The following is a 23297-nucleotide window of genomic DNA, read 5'->3' as shown; positions in this document are numbered from 1 at the left end:
GTATGTAAACTTTTGATCAGGGTCATTTGGGTACTTTCTTTTGTCATTTTGATTTAAAAAAAGAGTAAACACAGTTGTTTGCCAATAAATAGCTTCACACAACCATTAAGCATGAGTAGAAGAAAGGTTTTTGTGTTATCATTCATATTCTCTGAAGAATGGCCAAGGAAGCATAAATTCTCCCAGGCAGTGGCGTGCAGTCATTAGAGGCAGGGGAGGCACGGCCTCACCTGCCATCATGGAAAGAAAAAAAAAGAAAAAAAAATAATTAAATTGTTATATGTATCCAGTGATTATACTAAAGTTATTTTCCATTTAACTTCACCAGTTTTAGATTATTTTTATTTTTATTTTCACATATGCCGTTCAAATACTGAGAAGAGACGGTGCGGTGATCAGCAGCCAGTTGAGGCACGTCACTGCGTTGCGCCTTAACATGGATTGTGCGCAATGACTCGGTTAACTGCTGAGCTGCTGTGCAGTGAGACCGTATTGCTATATGAATTATATTATACATTTCCATAGTTTAGTTAGCTGAGGTATATAATGTACAGTGTATTTTGTCAACAACTGTATGTGTATAACGTATTTTAGTGCTGAGCATTCATAAAACTGCTGCGAAGACACACTTAGTGACTAACAATCTCTGTGAACCTTTTCAATCTGGTTTCAGGGCAAATCACTCTACGGAGACAGCCCTCGCAAAAATGACTAATGATCTATTGCTAACGATGGATTCTGATGCGTCATCTATGTTGCTGCTTCTTGATCTTAGCGCCGCTTTCGATACCGTCGATCATAATATTTTATTAGAGCGTATCAAAACACGTATTGGTATGTCAGACTTAGCCTTGTCTTGGTTTAACTCTTATCTTACTGACAGGATGCAGTGCGTCTCCCATAACAATGTGACCTCGGACTATGTCAAGGTAACGTGCGGAGTTCCCCAGGGTTCGGTTCTTGGCCCTGCACTCTTTAGTATTTACATGCTGCCGCTAGGTGACATCATACGCAAGTACGGTGTTAGCTTTCACTGTTATGCTGATGACACTCAACTCTACATGCCCCTAAAGCTGACCAACACGCCGGACTGTAGTCAGCTGGAGGCGTGTCTTAATGAAATTAAACAATGGATGTCCGCTAACTTTTTGCAACTCAACGCTAAGAAAACGGAAATGCTGATTATCGGTCCTGCTAGACACCAACATCTATTTAATAATACCACCTTAACATTTGACAACCAAACAATTAAACAAGGAGACTCGGTAAAGAATCTGGGTATTATCTTCGACCCAACTCTCTCGTTTGAGTCACACATTAAGAGTGTTACTAAAACGGCCTTCTTTCATCTCCGTAATATCGCTAAAATTCGTTCCATCTTGTCCACTAGCGACGCTGAGATCATTATTCATGCGTTCGTTACGTCTCGTCTCGATTACTGTAACGTATTATTTTCGGGCCTCCCTATGTCTAGCATTAAAAGATTACAGTTGGTACAAAATGCGGCTGCAAGGCTTTTGACAAAAACAAGAAAGTTTGATCATATTACGCCTATACTGGCTCACTTGCACTGGCTTCCTGTGCACTTAAGATGCGACTTTAAGGTTTTACTACTTACGTATAAAATATTACACGGTTTAGCTCCAGCCTATCTCGCCGATTGTATTGTACCATATGTCCCGACAAGAAATCTGCGTTCAAAGAACTCCGGCTTATTAGTGATTCCCAGAGCCAAAAAAAAGTCTGCGGGCTATAGAGCGTTTTCTATTCGGGCTCCAGTACTCTGGAATGCCCTCCCGGTAACAGTTAGAGATGCTACCTCAGTAGAAGCATTTAAGTCCCATCTTAAAGCTCATTTGTATAATCTAGCCTTTAAATAGACCCCCCCTTTTTTAGACCAGTTGATCTGCCGTTTCTTTTCTTCTCTCCTCTTCTCCCCTGTCCCTTGCGAGGGGGAGTTGCATAGGTCCGGTGGCCATGGATGAAGTGCTGGCTGTCCAGAGTCGGGACCCCGGGTGGACCACTAGCCTGTGCATCGGTTGGGGACATCTCTGCGCTGCTGACCCGTCTCCGCTCGGGATGGTTTCCTGTTGGCCCCGCTGTGGACTGGACTCCCGCTGATGTGTTGGATCCACTGTGGACTGGACTTTCACAATGTTATGTCAGACCCACTCGACATCCGTTGCTTTCGGTCTCCCCTAGAGGGGGGGGGGGGGGTTACCCACATATGCGGTCCTCTCCAAGGTTTCTCATAGTCATTCACCGACGTCCCACTGGGGTGAGTTTTTCCTTGCCCGTATGTGGGCTCTGTACCGAGGATGTCGTTGTGGCTTGTACAGCCCTTTGAGACACTTGTGATTTAGGGCTATATAAATAAACATTGATTGATTGATTGATTGTGAGGCTCGTCTCATAACCCCGCCTCCTGGTGCCAAGCACCTCCGCCGCAGAATGCACCGCCCGACGGGAGCGCCACACCAACCAAAGCCCACACCCAAACCCTCCACGTGCAAGACCGAATCCACCCAAAAAAAGTCACTTAACAAGAAGCCAAAAAGTGCAAAAACAACAATGCTCGCGCTGCAGGAGCCACGAACGACCGCAGGGACACAACATTAGGTACACCTGCACTGCAGGTTCATATGTTTGTAAATCTGACTGTGATGATGCAGTCGTGCCTCACCAGACATTAACCTCACCGCACGCCACTGCTCCCAGGGTATGTCAACTTATGAGCACAACTGTAGTTACCAAACAATCTGTCACTCCTAATCGCTAAATCCGATGAAATCTTATACATCTAGTCTCTTACGTGAATGAGCTAAATCAGGGGTCACCAACGCGGTGCCCGTGGGCACCAGGTCGCCCGTAAGGACCAGATGAGGCGCCCGCGGGCCTGTTCTAAAATTTTTTTTAAAAAATGTAAAAAAAAATAATTTTTTTTTATTTAAAAAAAAATACAAAAAAATTAAATCTACATACAAAAAACACAAGATACACTTTCAATCAGTGCATCAACCCAAACAACCTCCCCCATGCACACTCATCCACACCCACTCACACAAAAGGGGTTATTTCTTTCTGCTACCAATATTCTGGTTCCCACAACATAGACAACACATCTGCAAGGGACACAGTCCCTGAAGCACACATGATTGTATAGGCTGCTGGTCCACTAACATTTTCATTAATTACTATTTTTTATGTAATTATTTTTATATTGTTTTACTTTCTTTTTTATCCAAGAAAATGTTTTTTTATTTATTTATCTTATTTTATTTTATTTTTTAAAAAAAGGGCCTTATCTTCAACAGACCAGGTTGTCAATGAAATTAGATTTGTTTAAAGGGTTTTTAAACTAGGCCCAGTCCAGATAATGTCTAAGTCGGACTCAGCAACACACACCTTCATTCATGTACACAGAAAAAAATTAGGGAACACAACAGATTGCATATAATTTATAAACAAAATTACATTTTCAAAATAAGCATTTATGTACAGTCCAGATTATGTCCAGGTCACTCAAATTAGGGAACACAACAACAGATATCATATAATCTATAAACATGGTTAGAGTGTCCGCCCTGAGATCGGTAGGTTGGAGTTCAAATCCCAGCCGAGTCATACCAAAGACTATAAAAATGGGACCTATAACCTCCCTGCTTGGCACTCAGCAACAAGGGTTGGAGTTGGGGGTTAAATCACCAAAAATGATTCCCGGGCGCTGCGCCGCTGCTGCCCACTGCTCCCCAAGAGGATGGGTCAAATGCAGAGGACAAATTTCACCACATCTAGTGTGTGTGTGACAATCATTGGTACTTTAATCTTTAATCTTAATAATTATACTTTCAAAATAAGCCTTTGAGGACTTCTCATCTTTTTTTTTAATGTTTTTTGGCATCATTATCGTTTTCAACCATGTAAATTCTAAAGTTAGAAAATACTGAATAAATGTTTTAAAGAAAGTAATACTAAGTGAATATCTGTTTTTGGCCTTAAAAATAAACCTTTTACCGAGTACTATAATTAAATTGACTAAATCATGATTGTCAATTAACTCTCCTAAAATAACAGAAACCACATTAAGCTTCATAAACAAACCAATCCTTAAACACATTTTTTCAACTTCCACCCAAAACAAAGACACAATATGACAATACCAAAACAAATGCAGGGTGGATTCAGGCTCCTGACAAGAAAATCGGCAATCATCTGACTCTGTCATATTCCATAATTTTAACATTTTCCCTGTGGGTAAGAAGTTATAAATAATTTTAATTTGAAAATAACGATTTTGCACATCGATAGTAGTTTTATAGATTAGTTTGAATATGGCATCCCATGGCAACGGGCAGTCAAAAAAGTCCTCCCATTTTCCATATGTGTTGTATGGGGCAGCCTTTAAAGATTTCTTTATTAAATAAAAATTATATATTTTTCTATTTATTTTAGTTCCTTTTTGCCAACTATAATTACTTATTAGAGGTTTACAAACTAATAATTTAGTAGTTCCATAATTAATTATTTGTTTCCATCTTTTCCCAATTACTCCAGTTAGTTGATAAAATGAAAAGCTCGAGCAAGCATCACCATACATAGCTCTTAATTCATCATACTTCATAATTTTACCATTCTCATTGATAGAACCTTTATTTAACCAGATAAGAAAACCCATTGAGATCAAGATCTCTTTCACAAGGGTGACCTTGATAATATCATTGACAAAAATGATTCCTCTTTCAAACATATTTTTCCAACAGAAAGGCTTTCCATCTATTACAATATTAGAGTTCATCCATATTATCTGCTGCAAAATATCGTCTCTTTTTTCTGGCACATAAAATTGAAAACACCACAATGAGTGGATTGTTTCCTTTATGAACCCCGCCATGTTTCCCAGCAGACTCTCTGGGAGGGGATCACTTGTAAAAAAGGATACAATTTCTTTTGATACAGTACATGTTTTTTGTCCAACAGGACATTTGTGTACCACTCAATGTTTAAATACATCTTTGGAACAATTGATGCTTTTAAAGACAGACACATAGCTTCAAGGTTGAGAAGTTTCAGGCCCCCATATTCATACTCATTGTACAAAACCTTTCTTTTAATCTTTTCTGGTTTGCCGTTCCAGACAAAATCGAAGACCCTCCGCTCATAAATCTTAAAAAGGTTTTGTGATGGAGCTGGTAATGACAAAAACAAATAAATAAATTAAGGAATAATTAACGAGTTGGCAATAGACATTTTACCATACAAGGTTAGGGATTTCCCTTTCCATAATTGCATAATTTTGTCCAGCTTTCTTAGTCGATTATCATAATTTACTGAGCCTAGAGCTTCCAGACTTTCTGGGACAACAACACCAAGTATGTTAACTTGTCCATCTGTCCACAAAACAGACACTTTGCATTCCATTCGAAAGGACGTTCCCTTTAGATTTCCGATCCTTAACATTTTACATCATAATTAATCTTAAGGCCAGATTGCTGTGAAAATATGTCCAAAAGATTAAGAAGGTTCCGCAAACAATGAGGAAAAATCTTATCTTTGTGAATCAGCCTTTTCTGACATGAACTTCATCAAGAACAAACACAGAACACGCCTCACTGATGCACATCTGCAAGACTCACTCAGAGTTGCAGTGTCAAGTTACACAACAGAGTACAACACACTAGTTAACAGCATGCAATGCCAGGCTTCCCACTAACTGACAAAGAAACAGATAACAGATTAGGTGTCCAGTTCAAAGTGTGACATGATTTAAAATTTTGAGAGTTTACTTTTGTATTTTACATGAGTTATTATTTGTACAAACATGGTGCAAAGTAATTCATGATTTGTTAAAAAATGTTAGTGGCTAGCTAGTTAAAATGGGATATTGTGATTTCACAAGACTGTCTTAGAAGTGATCATTTGAAAATGTTCAATTTGAAAAATGTGCACTTGGAGAAAATATAAAAATAAAGTGTTGCATATTGATATTTATCTGTTTCTATATATATATTATTGTGAGAAATCATTAAGATAATCAGTGTTTCCACAAACATAAATATCATTAATTATTAATAATAACAGAGTTAAAGGTAAATTGAGCAAATTGGCTATTTCTGGCAGTTTATTTAAGTGTGTATCAAACTGGTAGCCCTTCGCATTAACCAGTACCCAAGAAGTAGCTCTTGGTTTCAAAAAGGTTGGTGACCCCTGAGCTAAATAATATTATTTGATATTTTACGGTAATGTGTTAATAATTTCACACATAAGTCGCTCCTGAGTATAAGTCGCACCCCCGGCCAAAGTATGAAAAAAACTGTGACTTATAGTCCGAAAAATACGGTAACTAGCCACATATATAAATAATGTAACTCACACAATGCATTGTACAGATAAACAAATAGATATTATCAAGTTCTCAATAGCAATTCAATTCAGGGGGGTGGTGGGACAATTCTTGTCACCCATGGGGGTCATGACAGAAGATAATTAAGAAGCACTGCTGTAAGGGCAAGCACTTGTCATCATGGGGCAGGTCATCCAAGTTGACAGAGCCCTGACTGCAGTAGCTTAGATATTTTTAACCAAGCATGGTTAAAATAGGACATGCTTTTGGGTAAGACTCACCCCCTCGCTGTTCAAGGGCTTGAAAATCCAGATGAGCCTAATATCTACCAGTGAGCGTGACGTGGAGGATGCACGCTATTGAAATTAGGATCTGCAGGATGCGCCGCAGTGCAGACGGCCTATTCATGCCATGCCTTGCCATTATGTAATCGTACCGTGTGAATGCTGAGCGAGCCGAGCATTAACACCCTTCCATGCATTCGTATTATATGCCGCTTATACTGGAGCCCGCAACGCAAAATTGCATCGCGAAGACTTAAGTGACTGAAACTATTCATCCCAGTTTAAGTGAGACAGAGACATAGGATGGGATCTGGCGTTTTGTGGTCGGTGTTGCATTCATTGGATCGTTCACTGCCTACACACACTCAGAGTAATATTAGCCATTCATCAGTTGACTCATAGTAGAGGTGAGAACATTATCGGCACCTAAATGGCATTTGATCAAGCTAACTCCTGGAAAAACTGTGTCTGCTGTCAAATGTACAATTCTAGGGAAACTGTTTTCGTTAGAACACTCGCCATACGGTTCTGCTTCTTAGGAGTTCCTCGGATGTTGTACTGAATATTGGTCAATCCCATGAGGCCTGACAAACTAACAATTTTAATACTACCAAAGTGAAATGACCAGCTGCACTCAATCATGATCACTAAGGAGACGTACATTAACTTACGATTTTAATTGGTTCTGTGACGGAGCTCTTAACTCAAAACACTTGTAACTCGAATCAATGTCTCTCTTTGAAAATAATTACAATCCATTTGATCAGTGTTTGGTCACACAAAACAGCACAATTTCCACATGTAACATGCTTTCTGAAAAGAAAAAGTTTTGACATGAGAAATATTGAATAAAATAATACACTAACCACTACAGTATAGTGTTGTCCCGTTACCAAAATGTATTTAGATAGTTTTCGGTACTTTTCTAAATAAAGGGGACCACAAAAAATGCATTATTGCCTTTATTTTAACAAAAAATCTTACGGTACATTAAATATATGTTTCTTATTGCAAGTTTTCCTTAAATAAAATAGTGAACATACAAGACAACTTGTCTTTTATTAGAAAGTAAGCAAACAAAGGCTCTTAATTTAGTCTGCTGACATATGCAGTAAAATATTGTGTCATTTTCCATTCTGTTATTTTGTCAAAATTAAGGACACGTGGTAGAAAATGAATTATTGATCTACTTGTTAATTTACTGTTAATATCTGCTTACTTTCTCTTTTAACATGTTCTATCGACACTTCTGTTAAAAATTTAATAATCACTTATTCTTCTGTTGTTTGATACTTTACATTAGTTTTGGATGATACCACAAATTTGGGTATCAATCCGATACAAGTAGTTACAGAATCCTACATTGGTCATAATTTAAGTCATTGTGTGTCCAGGGACATATTTCCTGAGTTTATAAACATAATATACATTTTAAAAAAACGAAAGAAGATTTTGTGATGCTAAAACATATCGATGTAATCATAGTAGTATCGACTAGATACGCTCCTGTACTTGGTATCATTACAGTGGATGTCAAGTGTAGCAATGGTGTTTGTATACATTGTGACGCCGATGAGCTACGGTGTGTAGTGAAACATGTTTAGATATTCCTCATCCTGCAGGGATGATATTTGTAAGAAATGTACTTTATTTGTCACCATGGAGACCAGGATTAGTGATTTAGAAGTAGCTAAAACACTGCAGACTGCGGCTGGACTTTAGCCGCTAGATAGCTAGCCATGTCTCAAAGCACCTCTTGCTGAGGGCGTTTCAGTGTTATAACTTCACCTTTATCTTCACTTTTTACACTAAAATGCGTCCGTTCTCCCTTTTCTGTCAACACACTGTCTGTAAGTACTCTGTGATTGTGTGCTGCCGAACATGCTCGTCTGCTCATAAACCAGCAATGACACGACGTGACGACGACATGGGAGTGCGGGGGGGTGGTTGACCGGTACATTTTAGAGGCGGTATAGTACCGAATATGATTCATTAGTATCACGGTACTATACTAATATCGGTATACCGTACAACCCTACTAAAGTAGTTTTATGAAGTGCTCTACTTCCAGCTCCCTCTCTGTCAAATATACCATCAGCAGCTTTTATTTTCATGGATACAGTAAATGTCTGGCTTCAGATTCATTCTGCTTCAGTACGGTGCAGAAGCAAGTTGGGGACACGCTCGGTCATGTTTTTGATGATTTCCTCTTTTTTTTTTAATTCAATGACTATCATCCGTTGCTTCTTCTCAGCACTGTAAGAACGTCTGCAAAGCGAAGCGCACCACCTTCGAGCGTTTCCAAGGCGACAGAGAGCCAGCGCGGTGGGAAATCACTCAAAAAATATGCTTAATACAAGTAAACTAAAAAACTACTAGATACATCTTCAATCCATCCATCTATTTTTCTACTGCTTGTCTCTCTCGATGTTGCGCCACCTCATAAACCGTCACCTAGGACAGATATTTGAAGCCAGTGAAACCAAACATCAGTTTGTGAGGTATTAAATGATCAAGTTACATTGTTAGTATACTTTTCTGAGAAACAACATTTTCCAGACTGATATAAAAAATGTCCACTGTGGAGGACACTGCTTTGTTGAAAGACACTAAACTGTACATTATTGTTTTATACTTGTTACACTCAGGGCCGGCCCGTGGCATAGGCCGTATAGGCAAATGCTAAGGGCGCCGTCCATCAGGGGGCGCCACGCCAGTGCCACAAATGTTGGAGAAAAAAAAAAAAAAAAAGTTGGTACTATTTTTTCTAAATACAAAAAATAATCCCACATTAATTAAAATGCAAAGTAAAGCCTATTTAATAGAAATATTATTTGTTACAACATTACGCGCCCCCCATGCCCCCGCACGGTGCGCCCCCTCCCTTCCCGTATCATGACTCTTACCACATCAAAAAATCAACACAAGATGTCAAAACGGCCAAAACTGTCAGGTGCCCAGGGAAGAAAAAAGAGAAAAGAAGAGGAGGAGAAACGAGAGAAATACAGAGGTAGCAGGTAGGTAACGTTAGCCTACATGAAATTATTTGTCTGTTACAGAATGTGATAGTAACCTGGCTTTAGCATTAAGCTAATATTACATGATTCAGCAATTGCTAATCAATAAATAGCTAGTTCTGTTTTAACCTCGGGTTAATATTGTGGAGGGGGCTAAATTTTTATGGAAAATAATAATGTAACGTTAGGTAATTACAGTACTCCCACCTTACATTCCTCAGGGACATTTGTATTAGATCTTTTAAGCAGGTGTTTTTGTTTACATTGTTATTGCCTTCTGGTTAGCTAATGTTTGCCCTGCAGGTAATAGTCACTTCTCCACCCCTTTATATATTAGGTATAGTTGTAAGCCTAGTTGTTAAAGTGCACATCATTAATGTTAATTAAGCAATATCACATAAGAGGGAATGCTGTTTTTTAATTTGAGCACTGCTGTGATAAAGATAATCATAACATAACATTCTCATATAATATGTTAATTTGCTTTCTTTAAGTATAAAAAAAGGTCAAAGACAAAGCTATTCGGTTTCTTGTGAGTATATACACTTCACTGCCGATGTGGGGGGGGTTTCGCCACCTAAAATCTTGCCTAGGGCGCCAGATTGGTTAGGGCCAGGCCTGGTTACACTGCATGTTTACATTGTTACTTTAATGACATCAACTAAGTAAGTAAGTAAGTACCAATGATTGTCACACACACACACTACGTGTGGCAAAATTATTCTCTGCATTTGACACATCACCCTGATCACCCCTGGGAGGTGAGGGGAGCAGTGAGCAGCAGCGGTGGCCACGCCCGGGAATCATTTTTGGTGATTTAACCCCCAAACTGTAGGTTATTCTTTTTAATATTTGCTTGAAACAGTAGACATTCCTGCACAATTATTTGCACTTAAAAATACTTGTTTGTAGTAAAGCATATACATTATGTTTGTGTTTAATTACAGTAAGTGTGTTTAACCTAAACATTCCTGACGCTTCATTTTACATACTATGGCATTTTTACCAAGCTTTTTTGTGGACACATACCGCAATAATATGGTACCGTAGCCTTAATAACGTGATAATTGTTACGGTGGGCACGCATGGTAATGCGCTGATCGTTTCCCCAAGATGCACATGGATATCCGGAAGCAGTGTGCAGGTGAGAAAGATAATGTATTTTAATAAATAAATCAGGCAAGAATACAAAATAGGAAAAACGTGCCGATTGCACGGGAAGCAAAGCTAAAGCTTAGCAAAAGATAAACTAGCATAGGAACAAGAAGCAAGGGTATGTGTGAAGCAAACAAAACAGGCAGACAGAGTGTGGCGAGAGGCAGGACTGATTAGTGACCGGGAGCAGGTGAGCGTCCTGACCACTAATCAGCGGCAGGTGAACATAATCAGCACCCATGGCAACAAGGAACACAAAACAGGGGTGCTGAAAGAGAACTGAGGGAACCCTAAACTTAAACAAAACATGATCCCAGCAACGGATCATCACAATAATATCATACCGTGAGATTTGACACCATTACATCCCTACACATAGACAATCAGGGGCTTGTTTGAAAGCTTTTAGGATGTAGTTTGACCAGAAAAAACAGCCAAGTCACTCACTGTAACCACTGACTGATATCTACCTATTCTGAATTATAACAACAGGATAAGAGCTTTTTGGAGTAAACGCTGCTCTGGGTTGTCCACATATTGGAAGATGCTGGCAGCCTTCAAAGTACCCTAAAGCTGCCACAAATGATTGGAGGATGTGAGCAGAACTTTGGACACTTGTGATTTTGGATAAACATCAAACCGTCTGCCCTGCAGAATGAATGAATGAATTTGAGGACCCAGAATTAGACAATTAAGAGTGGAAAGAACATTTTATTTTCGCTTGCAAACACAAACATTTTAACTTGGATCGTTTCCCTGGCTTCGAGACTTTCCCGAAGGACAGTGCAGCGGAGATAGAACAAACTCCTTTCTTGTCTCTCATGGACACACACCTGTTGTTGTTGACTTTGGACTGACTGGCGGTTGCAAGAGCACCAAGGTCACGGACCAGACACACGCTGCAGACACATACCCCACATCCTATCCCACAACTTTACACGCTTCACCCTACGAGGTATGATGGACAAAGCAGCGCCCCTAGTGGCTGCCAGTTTCAGGCTGTCTGCCCGCCCCCTCACCCCTTGTTGCAAGTATGGCGTAATATGTATATGTGCTTAGCCATGGAGGGGGTTTTTTCACACTCCAGACCGAGCCCTCTCGGGAGCCCAGTCTGAGATGGGGTTTTTTCCACTCATCCTCCCCCAGCGTCTACCTTTTTCCCACCTTTTACGGGGAGCCATGTGGCGACCCATCAGCCTTCCTGGTCTGTAACCCTGTACAATGTTTGTCTAATCTTGAATGGGTTTGTGCTGAAAACAAAACAAAATCCATCCAATGGAGCGACTCCGATTGACTCCATTGTAAGCTGACTTTTGCTCGCATGTATTTACTATTCAAGAAGAAAAGAAAAACATATGTGCCCTTGTCTTTCTTAAAGTTTGTGAATAATAGGCAAAAATCTTTAAAAAAAAAAAAAAAAAAAGGTGTATGGAATACGATTGGGTATTTTCAAGCTATAAGACTATCTGGAACATTCAGCACTGCTTATTAAAAGATTTACCGTAATTTCCGGACTATAAGCCGCACCTGACTATAAGCCGCACCAGCTAAATTTAGGGGAAAATACAGATTGCTCCACATATAAGCCGCACCCGACTATAAGCCGCAGGGTTTTGATGTGTAATTAGCGTAGTATATAGGGGTTCCTGCTACCACGGAGGGGATTGTCGGGACAGAGATGACTGTTTGGGAACGCAAAGCGTCCCATTTATTAACTATAAATCTTTCAATCATTCAATCAAACTTTCACATCTTTGACATGGTGAACAGCATTCGTGCAGAGTACAAATAATACAACGTGCAAAGTAATACAAAGTGCTCGCCTGTACGTTATCAAAATAACCAGCCTACCGGTATATGAAAAGTCAGTCTTTAATCATTGTGTCATCGTCTTCCTCCTGCGTACTAAAACCACCGAAATCCTCTTCATCGGTGTCGGAGAAGAACAGGCCGTAAATAAGCCGCACCCTTGTATAAGCCGCAGGGACCAGAACGAGGGGAAAAAGTAGCGGCTTATAGTCCGGAAATTACGGTAGGTGACTGGACTACACCCCCCCCCCAACATTCCTTCTTGCACATGCTTGTTGCTACGTATCGGACTCTTTCCGCCGAGACATGTGATCTTCCCCTGTGCGAACACCATCAATGCTACTTTTATGCAAGATGACATATTGATACCGTCCCACAGCAGCCACAAACAGAATCATAAGTTCTCTCTGTCGGGGTCAGTCCAATCAGGTACCAGTGGCAGGTTCCTATTTTCTATTATATATTGTCATTTCAAATTTGTCTTTTTTACGATTCGAGTACCACAATGAAAATGCTGGGCCTATGACCATGGGGGGATTGATTTTTCCGTACTGAGGAACAAACACACAGAAAAGTGCTGGACTGCATGCAGCCTTCCATGAATCGATCAAAAATGCCAATAAAAGACATTTGCCATGAGGGATTTGTATAAAGTCATTATCTAGTGACCAGCTAGAGGACAGCAGGCCGGCTTTATTCCACTCTGCATCAAAGCACATCATCACCCCTCTCATTCATACAGATGATCTTTTTAGGCATTCCCAAAGAGGGAGGTTTGCACATGACACAGGATCAAAAGAAACAAGCAGATTTCATATGTCTGTGGTCTTGGCACATGTTATTATCAACATCAGTGACGTGAGCCGTGGCAAAAAGCTCAGGAATGACTAACCTTTCACTCAAGGCAGAAGAGAAATGTGTCAAAAGAATCAGCTCATCTACTTGCTGCATAAACATCCAGCGGGCTAGCAGGATTTTATGCAACCCAGATGACTAAAATAGGAAATATTTAGTTTGGTGAATTTACTAAACTGTCTGACTAGTGTGCATAATGATCTTCCGTTTACAAATGGGGAAAATGTTTTGTTTAGCTTCCATTTCCGTCTCCCTGTATTACTAATCCTCCTGATTATGTTGTCGTTATTTTTAATCAATAAGCAAAAAAACCTTAAAATTGCAAACAAAGAGAATGGTGTTGGTGAATTTTCAGCGAAGAAGGAAAATGTCCAGCCTCCTACTTTATCTGTTTAAGTGGAAATGGATGCCACGTGCTTCGCCATAAAGGAGGAAAATGGGTCAAAGTAACGATCTAAAAGTTATAATTCACTATAATGACATTAAAATACACTGGAGTCACATTATTATAAATAAACATGTATTAAAGTAAATTATTGTATTGAACTACTTAACTCATCAACCCTTCCTTTATTGCAAATCAGTTTACAACAAAAATATCTTATGACATAACTTTCTCATACTTTATTTCTGAATATAGAGTGTGAGAAATAGAAATATTAGGATTAAGTAACATAGGCATTTAGTATCATTTAGTACCTAAATAGTATTGTATTAATATTGTACTTTAAACAATAAAATAAAATACAAAATAAGATAAATATTTTATATTGTAGTGTAAAAGAGAATTACTAAAAAGCTCCCAATTAAATAAAAAAAAAAAAACACCTAAAAAGGGCCCCCTGACACCCCTTCTCAACTGTCTATGCGACATCAAGGCTTGGTTAGCCCAGAATTTTTTAATAATGAATGAGGGATAAATGGAAATTTCAGTTTTTGGTCCGGCCCTCACTGACTTGGGACCATTGCAAAATTATGTGCGTCCCAAAGTCACCAGCCTTGGCGTCACTATAGACAGCGATTTTAAACTTGACAAAAGAGGCAATGGCGTTTTAAAATCATGTTTTCATCATCTTCGTCTTTTAGTAAAGGTCAAACCGTTTTTATCTTTTAACCTTTTTGAACAAGTCGTGCATGCTTTTATTTCAAGTCGCCTGGACTACTGCAATGCACTTTATGCTGGCATTAGCCAAAAAGCTCTCTCCCGGTTGCAGTTAGTCCAGAACGCGGCAGCACGACTTTTAACAGGGGCCAGGAAACACGAGCATATAACCCCAATTCTTCGGAGTTTGCACTGGCTCCCTGTTCATTTTAGAATTAAATTTTAAAACCTTGCTGTTTGTTTTTAAAGCTTTACATGGACTGGCACCTCAGTATATCTCGGACCTCATCCAAATTTACACTCCTGCACGCGCTCTGAGGTCCGAGAGCCAGCTCCAGCTCGTGGTGCCCAAGACCAGACTTAAATCCAGGGGAGACAGGGCCTTCTCTGTGGTCGGCCCTAAACTCTGGAACACTCTGCCCCTCCATGTTCAAACTGCTCCCACAGTGGAGCGTTTTAAGTCTCGTCTTTAGACCCACTTTTATTCTTTGGCTTTTAACACTACGTGAGTTGTGTGGTCCTCTGTCCTCTGTTGTCCTCTGTGTTTTTTTTTTATAAATTCTGATTTCTTTTGACTGTTTTAATTGGTTTTACCCTTTAAAATCGTTTTTAATCATATTTATTTTTATATTGTTTTTATATTGGTTTTATATTTATTTATTTTTTGTTTTTATTCAGTCATTGGTGGAGCTAAGGATAATATTTGAATATTGTTTTTAATATTGTTTTTATATTGTTTTTAATATTGTTTTTAATATTGTTGTGCAGCACTTTGGGAAACATTTTTGTTGTTTAAATGTGCTATATAAATAAAGTGGATTGGATAAAAAACATGTAAAAGGTTTTTCACCTAGACCAGGGGTTGGCAACCGAAAAGGATGAAAGAGCCATATTAGACCAAAAATACAAAAAAAATATCTGTCTGGAGCCGCAAAAAATTTAAAGCCTTATACAAAAGTCTTATAATGAAGGCAACACATGATGTAGCTATATTAGCCTACTATCAACACAACTATGTGACGCAGGCTGACAGAAATGTTGAAATATAATATGTATTCTACACATTTTTACAACATTGAAAAACATTGGTAAAACGGAGGCTTCCCAGAGGGTGAGATAACCCCTGCAATAAGTTACTGGCTTAAAATGGCCAAAGGCATAGATGTGTGTGTCCAAGTTAAAAGAAACAGCAGGCTGTCTTGTTCTGGTGGATTTATTACAATCTTTGCCAACTGAGTAACGTTTGCTGTGGACTATAACGGCACACAAACAACTATCAGAAATGCAGCCACTATTCCATTCTTCCATCCATTTTCTACCGCTTGTCCCTCTCGGGTTCACTGGGGGTGCTGGAGCCTATCTCAGCTGCATTCGGGCGGAAGGCGGGGTACACCCTGGACAAGTCGCCACACTCACATTCACACACTAGGGCCAATTTAGTATTGCCAATCAACCTATCCCCAGGTGCATGTCTTTGGAGGTGGGAGGAAGTCTGAGTACCCAGAGGGAACCCACGCAGTCACGGGGAGAACATGCAAACTCCACACAGAAAGACCCTGAGCCCGGGGATCGAACCCAGGACCTTTGTATTGTGAGGCACATGCACTAACCCCTTTTAACACCGTGCTGCCCGCAGCCAATATTATATAGAGATAATGTCATGTGACATGCAAATATAAATTAAATACACAGAGGACATAAAGTAAATGAGCTCAAATATACCTACAATAGAGGCATAATGATGCAATATGAACATACAGCTAGCCTACATAGCATGTTAGCATTGATTAGCTTGTAGTCATGCAGTTACCAGTTAGTACTTTGTGCATTCACGCGCAGCATAAAACATTTGGTGGACAAAATGAGACAAAAAAGTGGTATAAAACCCGTCTTTCTGTGGCAGCGTTGAATAAAGTTGTACATGTAAACAAACTACGGTGAGTTCAAGAACCGCTGAATTAGTGGTATAAAACTGCGCTCGCCAAATACTCTCATCAGTGAAGCATGTATAACAAACAATGGGATTTCTAAAAATTAGGAAGGTTTGCATTAGAGATGTCCGATAATGGCTTTTTTGCCGATATAACCGATATTTCAATATTGTCCAACTCTTAATTACCGATTCAGATATCAACCGATACCGATATATACAGTCGTGGAATTAACACATTATGCCTAATTTTGTTGTGATGCATTAAACAATTGTTTAATGTGATGCATTAAACAATGTAACAAGGTATACCAAAATAAATCAACTCAAGTTATGGAAAAAAATTGCCAACATTGCACTGCCATATTTATTATTGAAGTCACAAAGTGCATAATTGTTTTTAACATGCCTCAAAACAGCAGCTTGGAATATGGGACATGCTCTTCCTGAGAGAGCATGAGGAGGTTGAGGTGTGCAGGGTTGGGGGGGAGGGGGGGGTTGAGGTGTGTGTGTGTGGTGGGGGGGAGGGGGTAGCGGGGGGTGTATATTGTAGCGTCCCGGAAGAGTTAGTGCTCCAAGGTGTTCTGGGTATTTGTTCTGTTGTGTTATGTTGTGTTACGGTGCGGATGTTCTCCCGAAATGTGTTTGTCATTCTTGCTTGGTGTGGGTTCACAGTGTGGCGCATATTTGTAACAGTGTTAAAGTTGTTTATACGGCCACCCTCAGTGTGACCTGTATGGCTGTTGACCAAGTATGCCTTGCATTCACTTGTGTGTGTGAAAAGCCTTAGATATCATGTGACTGGGCCGGCACGCAAAGGAAGTGCCTTTAAGGTTCTCCCTACGTCCGTGTACACAGCGGCTATTTAAAAAGTCATACATTTTACTTTTTGAAACCGATATCGATAATTTTGAAACTGATAACTTCCAATATTAAATTTTAAAGCATTTATTGGCTGATTATATCGGCAGTCCGATATTATCGGACATCCCTAGTTTGCATCATGTTTGTCCTCCATACAGAAAACATATCAAAACCAAAAATATATTGATGTAGGATATCGGTTCGATATCAGAAAAAAATTGGATGATATCGGCTTGCATGTAGAATCTTACATGAGCTTCGATAGAAACAGTCCTACAGCATGTTTACTTGTGCAAAGCTGGACAGCCGGTTAGCATCTAAATTCCCTCCAATACGCACACAAAGTTGGTCTTTTTAGTCGCGTCATTTACAAAACGTAAGCATGGTAGGCTATATGTTACTAGGACCAAGCAGCTAAACAACAGCTAAACACACAATAGCACACAAGCTAGACATTTATAACATAATTGAACAATATTACAGTCAAAAACACAATAAACATAAACAAGTATCAAATAATGATAGTTGCAGAGACAAAGTTCCAAAGCAGAAGTGTATCAGAAAGTATCCAGTAACAAACGTGTCTGCATCATTCAACTTACTGAACTTTACTAAATAAATCAATGTGACCACAAGGTGTCACAAAACATACCACTCCACTTCAACTTAAAGAACGCGTAAGTCAATTCCAGACAGTTATTAATAAATAGGCTAGTGTTTTTTACACCTACCATTGTTCACTGTTTGAGTAATTTCACTTGATCAAACCTTTTTTAATACAAAATACAACATTATACAGGTATGTATGATTTGTGCTTGTATCGTATTAGATCAATATCGATATCCTCCAATACTCCATGCTCCAATATCAGTACTGTAAATTAAAAAGTTAAGTTGGACACCCGAAATATTACAAACTGTAAATAATTGAAGTGACAGTTGTAATTCTTTTTTTTTTTGATTGCCACTGTTCGATCGTGACCAAGGAAGCTAACAGGCTAAATGTGTAGAAGCACAGACAACCTAAATATGCCTAACACACCAAATTAAAGGCCTACTGAAACCCACTACTACCGACCACGCAGTCTGATAGTTTATATATCAATGATGAAATCTTTACATTGGAACACATGCCAATACGGCCGGGTTAACTTATAAAGTGCAATTTTAAATTTCCCGCGAAACTTCCGGTTGAAAACGTCTATATCAGCGTTTCTCAAAGTGTGGGGCGCGCCCCACTGGTGGGAAATAGAGACATGACAGGTGGGGCGCGAGGAACGGGAAAAAATGTCACTATAAATTTATTTTTTTTAAATTATATTCTTAGATTATTTTTTTTTTACTATGCTTTCATTTTCTATACACACTGTAAATCACTTTGTGATTCTGTCTGTGAAATCCGCTATATAAATAAATGTAAATTACTTATTTTTCCTGTAGGCTTTAAATTTCTAGGTAGGAGCGAAAGTTTGACAGACAATAGCAACAGTAACTAATGGGGGCGGGGCGAAGCGGAAGCTTTGTGAATGGCGAGTCACTGTGCGAGGATTTGCTGTTTTGCAAATACATAAAAAATAGAGCCACTGCTGATGAGCTGTTCGAGATAATGGACAGTTTCCTCAAAGAACACGACCTTAAATGGGAAAACTGTGTGGGCTTTTGCTCTGATGGCGCTCAGACCATGGCAGGGTCAAGAAACGGGCTGCAGGCTCTAATAAAGAGGGTTGCGCCAAATGCGCATTGGACACACTGTGTGTCATTCACAGGGAAGCACTCGCGTCAAGGCAGCTCAGCCCCGAACTCAATGAGGTTTTAACAGTGGCAGTGTCAAGCCTGCAACCCCGATTTGAAAAGCTGTGCAGTGCAAAACAGGCTCATTGCAGCTGTCACGCCAAATTTCTTCCCCCTACAAAAATCCCCCCCTCTCCCCTCCCCCATTTACTTCCGTGGTCATGTTTCCTATTACGTCATTGACAGCGATCGATAGCACGTCGGCTTTGACTGCCCGTCGCTGGAAGGATACTTCGTCTTTGACAGCTGCTGGAATCTGAAGAAATCGATTATTGGTTTTTTTTGTACAGGCGCGAAAGAGGACAGTCGCGTGCCGGTTAAGGACCCCCGGCAACTTTGTGATTTTATTGGACGCAGCCCCGGAAGTAAATGGGGGCGGGGGGGAGGTTTTTGTAGGGGGAAGAAATTTGGCGTGACAGCTCCTCCTTTTTTTTTGCAAAGATTGCAAAGGGGCACTTTTATTTGATTTATTTTTTAACTTGATGCAAGTTATTTGATTTATTTTTGAACTTGATGCAAGTTATTTGATTTATTATTGAACTTGATGCAAGTTATAACACTTTTATTTGATTTATTATTGAACTTGATGCAAGTTATAACACTTTTTTTGATTTATTATTGAACTTGATGCAAGTTATAACACTTTTGTTTTATTTATTATTGAACTTGATGCAAGTTATTTTATTTATTATTGAACTTGATGCAAGTTATACCACAGCTGCACAGTTATTTCATTTATTATTGAACTTGATGTTATTTTATGTTATTGAGTTTGAATGTATACAACTTGATGTTACTTGATCCATCCATCCATCCATTTTCTACCGCTTATTCCCTTCGGGGTGATGTTTCTTGATGTTGAATAAATTTGAAAATGTTAAGCTTGGCATTAGCGTTCTGTTGGGGCGATGGGGACAGATGGGGCTTGAAAACTCCCCCTTGTCCAAAGTGGGGAATGACAAAAAAAGTTTGAGAAACATTGGTCTATATGATGACGTATGCGCGTGACGTCAATGGTTGAAACAGAAGTATTCGGACACCATTGTATCCAATACAAAAAGCTCTGTTTTCCTCTCAAAATTCCACAGTATTCTGGACATCTGTGTTGGTGAATCTTTTGCAATTTGTTTAATGAACAACGGAGACTGCAAAGAAGAAAGCTGTAGGTGGGATCGGTGTATTACCGGCTGGCTGCAGCAACACAACCAGGAGGACTTTGACTTGGATAGCAGACGCGCTATCCGACGCTAGCCGCCGACCGCATCGATGATCGGGTGAAGTCCTTCGTCGCTCCGTCGATCGCTGGAACGCAGGTGAGCACGGGTGTTGATGAGCAGATGAGGGCTGGCTGGCATAGGTGGATAGCTAATGTTTTTAGCATAGCTCTGTGAGGTCCTGTAGCTAAGTTAGCAACAGCATTGTTAAGATTCGCCAGGCTGGAAAGCATTAACCGTGTAGTTACAGGTCCATGGTTTAATAGTATTGTTGATTTTCTGTCTATCCTTCCAGTCAGGGGTTTATTTCTTTTGTTTCTATCTGCAGTTAAGCCCGATGCTATCACGTTAGCTCCGTAGCTAAAGTGCTTCACCGATGTATTGTCGTGGAGGTAAAAGTCACTGTGAATGTCCATTTCGCGTTCTCAACTCTCATTTTCAAGAGGATATAGTATCCGAGGTGGTTTAAAATACAAATCTGTGATCCACAATAGAAAAAGGAGAAAGTGTGGAATCCAATGAACCCTTGTACCTAAGTTACGGTCAGAGCGAAAAAAGATACGTCCTACACTGTACTCTGGTCCTTCACTCTTACGTTCCTCATCCACAAATCTTTCATCGTGGCTCAAATTAATGGGGTAATCGTCGCTTTCTCGGTCCGAATCGCTCTCGCTACTGGTGTAAACAATGGGGAAATGTGAGGAGCCTTTCTACCTGCGACGTCACGCTACTTCCGGTACAGGCAAGGATTTTTTTTACCAGCGACCAAAAGTTGCGAACTTTATCGTCGATGTTCTCTACTAAATCCTTTCAGCAAAAATATGGCAATATCGCGATTTGATCAAGTATGACACATAGAATGGATCTGCTATTCCCGTTTAAATAAAAAAAATAATTTCAGTAGGCCTTTAAAGTATACATTATGTAGCTACTTTACTCATGAAGACTCCCTTTATTGTCATTCAGTTGACATTTTTTTTCAGTTATGTGCCAGTTCAGTACATAATAGTACATCATTACAGTCCCTTGTATTATAATTGCTACACTAAACGTCTTTCATACATAGTAGAATACAAAATGGTTTAACAAATTCCCATGAGACATGCACCATATTCAACTGTACCATGGCAGCAAGTGCCTGTGTGCCCTTGAGCAAAGAACTGACCTGCCTGCCGCTGCACAGTAGTTAATAAAGGCTGACAGTGCAAGGCTGTAGCTTGTTCATGACCATGTATCAACAACAACAACAACAACAACAACGTGTCAACAGGTCTCTCGCACATGCATGACTTACAATGGCAGTCTGTGATTTATTGTGTGACACCACGTTACTGTGCTCGTACTTTATACACAATACTCAATTCTGTTTCTTGGAGCTTCACTAATTTCCTTGGACATTGGAGTATTGCATAATCCAATGAATGCTGTCACAGCAGTTATCTGAAACTACAAACTGCAGTTTACGTGCAAGGATAAACAATATTCTTGTCTTAAGCACAATATTTCATGCTGATTAAGGAACATTGGACATATCACATCTCTAAATTTGATCTTGGAATTGGGGGGCTTGTGAAAAAACGGTGTTCAATGTGATTTTTTTGTTGCTTTTTTTACTTTTTTGGAGTACTTGTCAAGCAGGGGTCCTTGAAATTATCCTAACTGTTTCCTCTTTTACACGCCTGCTTATAATTACAATTTTCGGCAAGCATATTATTTTACGGCCACTCTCAAGCATACTGTAGTCAGCTAAGTGAAGCACATTGCTTTCACTCGAATGACTTCATTACTTGACACATTCACAGTATTTGGCAAACTACAGCCCATCATGCACCATCATCCAGCCGGTGATTTTGGACAACAGGACTAGAGGATTGTGTGGACATCTGGCAGGTCTTGCTCGGTGTCCATGAAAGTTGCACATAGTGAGGACTCAAAACTTTAATGCACAAGCGTTCATCCTACTTTGGGAACACAATCTCAGACAACAAAGCTTATACAACTTGAGAATATACATGCAGGTGCAATAACTAGCCCCAAGAGCTAAAATGAGCAACACCAGTGAATCCTATTTCCAAAAACTGGATGAATTCCATTATTGTCGCTAAGCAACTTCTAATCCTCTGACCACTTAAAACCACATAAAACAACAACAATTTGACATCTATATACTGTATAGGTCAGCAGCACCTTGAAGGGGAACTGTACTTTTTATTTTTTATTTTGCCTGTCGTTCACAATCATGAAAGACATGACGACGGATGTATTTTTTTAATGCATCCTAAATATTAAATAAATGCCATCAAAAACCGCTTACAATGGAGACTTTTGGAGCTGTTCAATTCTGCCCATAAAGCCCTTAAAAAACATCCAAACACGTCCATTAAGGTTTTATATACATTATGTAAGTTGTATATGTAATTTAGTAACAGGCACATTTATAATAACATTTAATATTTACGTATTTTGATGATTTTAAGCATACATGGCGCCTTAATAACAAAAACGCATCACAACGTTCGCTTTATTTTCTTCATCACTGATTAATACTCACTGCAAACTTCATGAGAGCCAACAAACATAATAAAACATCACTTACTGCACAATGTCTGCTGTCATGAGGATGCCGACTGCTAGGATGTTGATATAATCTCGTTTAGATGAAAAATGATTCACAATCCTCGCAAAGAAACTGGAGAGGGGGTGCGCGAAAGGGGGGCTGGGGGTTTGGAGGGGGGCTGGGGACCAAGTGTCTTTTCGTGAGCTTCACTATTTCCTTTCTTTTCTGGACATTTTGGCCGCGCTATTAGCCGCTCATTCCTGGGTCTAAATTGAATGTCAAAGTGTACCATCTTGGCAGAATACATCCTCAGCCTTCTTCTGTCCAGGTAAGAGGCGTGATTTATGATCCACAATAAACTTACAGGGAGCAAGGAAGC

At 39.6% G+C, this 23297-nt stretch overlaps 1 protein-coding gene across 4 annotated transcripts in view; it reads right to left on the bottom strand.

The window, feature by feature from the left end:
• The window catches only part of gria3a (glutamate receptor, ionotropic, AMPA 3a), a 289764-nt gene that overhangs the window by 238893 nt on the left and 27574 nt on the right, over positions 1–23297 (bottom strand). The gene's annotated exons all lie outside the window — the stretch shown is intronic.

Source organism: Entelurus aequoreus, linkage group LG05 (genome assembly GCF_033978785.1).
Source record: "Entelurus aequoreus isolate RoL-2023_Sb linkage group LG05, RoL_Eaeq_v1.1, whole genome shotgun sequence".
Classification (NCBI taxonomy): domain Eukaryota; kingdom Metazoa; phylum Chordata; class Actinopteri; order Syngnathiformes; family Syngnathidae; genus Entelurus; species Entelurus aequoreus.
This window is presented reverse-complemented; position numbering and strand designations above follow the sequence as displayed.